We start from the raw sequence: 5,482 nt of genomic DNA on the forward strand, positions 1-5,482 counted from the left end.
TTTTAAAGTAAAACAAATGCTATTTTGCAATCTTTGATAAAAATAAGCTAATTTGGTAATCTTTTTTAAACTAGGCTAAGATTTGTTAAATATGAAAAAATGGAGGCCTGTTGTGGTGAAAAACTGTTTGTTGCTGAAAAACAAGGATTATACAGTTACTTGAATCAGAACCATGGGTGAACTTTATGAGATGAGGAGTTCAGAAATAAATGTGTGCTGCTCTGCTCTCTCTGAGCCACAGTTTGGGTAGCTTGCATTGAAAAGCCTTGGAGTACATGACTCCAAGGCTTTTCAATGCAAGCTACCCAAACTTGAACAGTTCTCAGCTTGGTTTTGGGCCCATTGTTCCACAGCCAACTCTGAATGCTCTCTGTGACCAAAGTTAGACTTTAATCTCATCTTCTCCTTTTCTTTAGTATCTTAGGAAAATAGTTGTACACAGGAATGATGGTGGTAAGAATATATTTTATTACATTGTTAATCAGCTCCTCTTTTGTTCTCTTCTAGCTTCTTTACCTAATGCTGGCGGAACTCTTCTCTAACAGGTAATCTTTACATTTGCTGAAATTTAACTTCAGCAGTGATGGGCACAGCTGACTTAAAAGTTAGCTCCGCTAACTGCAAAGCACTAGTCATAAAATGTTAATTTTGCTAACGCTAAAGAGCTGCAGTGTATCAATATAGCATTTAGTGGACTCTAATTCTAAAGTGCTAACTACAACCTTGATGAAATCCACAATGTGTCATTAGAATATCACCCTCTACAGGGTGTAATTTGTCATTCCAAACCGACCCATGCGGTTTGAGCTTCTGGAAGTTTTTTCTTTGGAACAGACTTTACACTCATAGTTCTGGTTTTATAGTTGTTGAGTGTTGCTGACTTTGTTGCTGATTCTGCCTAATTAAGCACGGTACAGCTTTGGTCAGAAAGCACACAGGACCTCTGAAGATTTTAAACCCTTTACTGCATCCTAGGTATAGAATAAACATAAGATGTTTATTCCAAAAACATGGGTACCATCTGTTTTGGGATTGTTACACAAAAATATACTTTAAAGATATGACAGATTTTTTTATCAAATCAGTTAGCTAAGCTAAAAATGAGCTCTGCTGTTAGTGACAGTGTGCCCACCACAGCACTTTAGGAGTAATACTGGGTCAAGCAGCTCACAGGATGTTTTGTCTCTTTGAATCAGCTTGAATATGAAACGTTCCCCCGGCCACCGGTACTGTCAGCGAGCACCACCGGACAACACCCCCGATCATCTCCTCCATCTCCTCCACTCTACCAGCACTTTTTTTAAAGGCACTAAATATGTGAAAGGTTTTGTATATAAGTACTGTGTGACTACTGAACAAGGACAAGATGAAGACTTTTGATAGATGCGCTTAGCAGGTTCTATCACATCCTACTGAAACAAACGCAGCATATTTCACTGGAGAAGTGTTGGCCCACATATAAGGCCAAAATAAAGACTAAGTAAGCAACTGAGAAGACTGTTTAAGTACCACCATGTGTACTGAATAGAGGAAGAGAACAGCTATCCTTACTGTATCCAGAGTGTTTTTTATTGGTTAGGTCAATCTGGGTGGACATATTTCAGGTTTGTCCTTGAACACAGAAATAACATTGTTTTGTTGCTCTATTAATGACGCTGATAAAATACACTCACTGACCAAAACAATTTAGTAATCAAGTTAAGTCCTCTTGGGATATGAATAAAAACTGACCTGAACTCAACTGAAATTCCAGAAGGAATGTAATCTTGTCCACATGCAGACCAGTGACAGATGTGTAAATGGCTTGATTTGCAAGACACTTGCATGTTTAGAACAAGGTAGAGTGAGCAGAAGTATTACAAGTAATTGCTGGAACATCCCACAGTTAAAACAGCAAGTGAATGTTAAGGTTTAAAACATAGAAACAGACAGCAGCCTCAGTTTAATTCAGGTTGCATTATCTAGTCTGCAAAGGATCACAGAGAAATGACTCACCATTTCTCTGTGATCCTGAACACATACATTACTGAACACATTAATGTATTTTCCACCACTTTAAGATCATCTCTATTCAGGGCCTTGTCTATTATACAGATATCTCTCATCAAGCCTCTAAATCTGCTTTGGCCCAGAGGTCTGATGGCATCAGACACAGCTGCCACTGATGCCATGATACCACTGACCACCACCAGCAGGCAAGGTGAGTGAAGTGTGTTGCCCAAGAACACAATGAATAAGACAGATGGAGCAAGGGTTCAAACTGGCAACCCACTGGTTACAGGATGAATCTGTAGTTTTACTCAGATCTTCACCATAGCATCAGGCTATAAGTTCCAGAGCAGGCCCAGCAGTAACCCTTCTGCGGTCTTAAGAGACGGGGTCACTTAGACCTCACAGGCTTCAGCCTGTCCATGGTTCAGCGGATTGGACCAACTCTACAGGCGTTTTTACAAGTTTTTTTTTTTTTTGTCAGGTTTCGGAAACTGTCAGGCTGAAGGGACAGCCCCCCACTTTCCTGCTGTCCGATGTGACATCTGCTGCACTCCTCTTGAGCATCACGCTAAGACCACGAAAGGGCTAAAGTGAGGATGTTAGCTGTCAGCATCACAATACTGCTGTACTTAGAGATGTTGCCATGGAAATAGTCACAAACCACAACAGTGGCTGATTTACAGTTGTAAATGACCCAACCTGTTTATCCAGAGGAGGAAAATTAGCAGGAAAATGCAGTGGTATTGTTACTGTTACCCATCCTCCAAGGATGCAACCACAGGCTATGCATCCTTTACTTGCTCAGCTGGTCAAAAGCCACGTTGTCTTTGTTGATTGTAAAGCTCCTGATGTGGAAAGACTCAGTCATTTAAACACAGAGGTGCTCCTGTACATACTTGGTGTCTGCTATAGGTGACATACCAATCACCAGTCTGCATGTGCACTAAATGACATTCACAAACAGACCAGGGACCTCATGTACAAAGGCTACAAAAGCATAAAAAACTTGCACTTTCCACAAGAAAGTTCAGTTCTATCAATTAGAAATGTGATCCAAGGTTACGCTAACCTTGGATCACATGCAGCTATTGATGTTTTTGAGACACCTAGAAATTACGCTGCAAAAATATCAAACGCAATCCATCCATTTTGTCTCAATACACTTGCTTGTCTGTGTAAAGCCAGAGGGTGCTAGTGTCAGTCTCCACCAGTCATTGGGTGAAAGATGGGGTATATCCTGAACAGGTTGTCAATCCATCACAGGGCAACACAGAAACAGACAACCACACACACTTTCGTCTGTAAGGATAATTTAGACAAAACACTTTATCTAATGTTCATGGAATTTTGGATGGTCTTGGAAGCCACAGTACCCCGAGACAAGCCATGTAAGCACAGGGAAAAGTCGCAAACTTTTAACTTTTGATCTAGGACCTTCTTCTCCATGTGGCCATTCAGCACACATCCTACACATGAAGAATGTATCCATACCACCAGTCTAAGGCACAAATCAACATTGTGCTGCAGTGGTTTGAAGTGATTTGTCAGGGACCAGGCAGTACAAAACGCAGAACACAGGTAGTTGAATTCAAAAAAGGTGGGTTTTATTTACCCAAAAATATGAACAAAAGTTAACATAACAATTAAACAGGCATGCCAATAAAAGAGGTCAACATAAATTACTAGACGAAGACATAACTGACAAAACAATAAACTGACCTAACTGAAATGACACAGAAGGGGATTTAAATACAGGTTTAGCTAAACCATATGGACACAATAGGGGAAAACAAAATGGCTGCCACCTAACAATTAACACAAACAATAAAATAAACCCAAAAACATCCCCCCCCAGCATGACACAGGTGGTTCAGTCCAATGAGGCCATCAGCTGTACTTTAGGAACCTCAGCACTTTGCCACGCCTTTTATCCACCAGGAAGGGGAGCCAAACACCCAGGTAACTCAAACAAAGAAAACAATATTAATACAACATAAATAAATTTCGACCTTGCAGTGTTAATACGTGTGCACTCCATATAAACATTGGAAGGTGGAAAAAAATAAGAATACTTAAACTTACAAAACAAACTAAAGTGAAAAGTAACTATTAATGAAATGTGGATCTCACCCTGTGTGGCTTGCCATCACATGATTCATTCATTCTGATGAACAGCTTGATTTGGAGTCTTGGTGGGTAAATTCACTTGCCTGTCCCTCCAGATGCCAACATGGGAGTGCTCAGGCTTGATGCACACTAAGTGATGTGTGACTGTCATCTTGTCTTTACAGCATCTTTTGTCTTAAAGAGTAAAACTGAGCGACAAATCGTTTTTCCTGGCTAAGCTAGAGTTGCGTGTTTACAGATGGAATGTGAATAATCACGTATATAAATACGTTGAAATGCCTCAACCTGAGTTCTCCCTTCTGTGAAGACATAATTTTATGTTGTGCATGTTTTCAGGCTTGATTTATACTGCATCTATTAATGTAAATGGGGGCTTGTTTAGTTAGGGGTCTGGAACTCCCCGTCATGTTCTTAATTCCACATTGACTGGGATTGTAGAAAGGAAACGTGTCTCTGGTTTCATTTGTCTGGATTTAAGTGTACACCATGTTTCAGTTGGAAATCCAAGCAAGCCTTTGTACATGAAGCCCAGCTCCTCTGAGGACTAAAGAGCTTTTATCAATGATGTATACTGTTAGGTGTTACTACTTCCTGTTTAAGTCACAGACCCTCAGTACCATGACTCAAACTACAGAGTCCTCTGGGCATAGTAGTCTTTTTCCTTTTCAACTAAATCGATCGACAAATATCATTAGGTATCAGCCATTTTAATGCAGTTTTTCCTTCTTTTCCTTCCCACAGGGCAACACAGAAACACACAACCACACACACTTTCTACATGCTATAAGATTTAGAATTGACTAGGTGAACAATTCTAAATCTACAGTTTCAAATAATCAATACACCCGGGTCACCATATGTTCTCTGCTGCTGAAGGACAATTGTTTTTTGTTTTTTTTTTACAGAATAAACATGCCTCCAGCATGGATGTTGAGATCAACAACCCAAACAGATTCATCCACAAGTAAACCATCTAGTTAATTTTAAATCAATAGAAAATGAATAAAAAATAATTCAATAACAGTGGGCTTTACTAGGAAAAACCACCAACTTTTTTAAGAAGTTAAAATTAAAAAAACCCCAAGGGGGCATAGTACACATGATCAGTTTCTTGACCAACTTTGGATCCCTAAGGGTTTGGGAAAATCCCATTTATTAACCATTTCTTAAAAAATGTATATAAAAATATGTTGAAGTCATCACTCAGAATGTATGTAGGTGTACAGCCCATCCTGATGAGAGCTAATGTTTTTACTGAACAGCTTCAGTGAAGCTGAGAACTTTGGTGAACAGACGAGTCGTTTTTATATATCAGTGAAATGAGGACTTTCTGACTGTTCAGTGTTTTACATGACAGCGTTTG

General features: G+C 39.6%; 1 long non-coding RNA gene across 1 annotated transcript; it reads left to right on the forward strand.

Annotated features, from left to right (window-relative positions):
• The first annotated feature begins 311 nt into the window (after window positions 1-311).
• On the forward strand, window positions 312-3,518 carry LOC106943204 (uncharacterized). The gene is made up of 2 exons (XR_001423848.1): window positions 312-545; window positions 1,197-3,518. It is a non-coding gene; the product is annotated as an uncharacterized LOC106943204 (long non-coding RNA).
• The last annotated feature ends 1,964 nt before the right edge of the window (window positions 3,519-5,482 follow it).

The sequence above is a fragment of the Poecilia latipinna genome, unplaced genomic scaffold (genome assembly GCF_001443285.1).
Source record: "Poecilia latipinna isolate Pla-1442-1.1 unplaced genomic scaffold, P_latipinna-1.0 Scaffold4981, whole genome shotgun sequence".
NCBI lineage: Eukaryota > Metazoa > Chordata > Actinopteri > Cyprinodontiformes > Poeciliidae > Poecilia > Poecilia latipinna.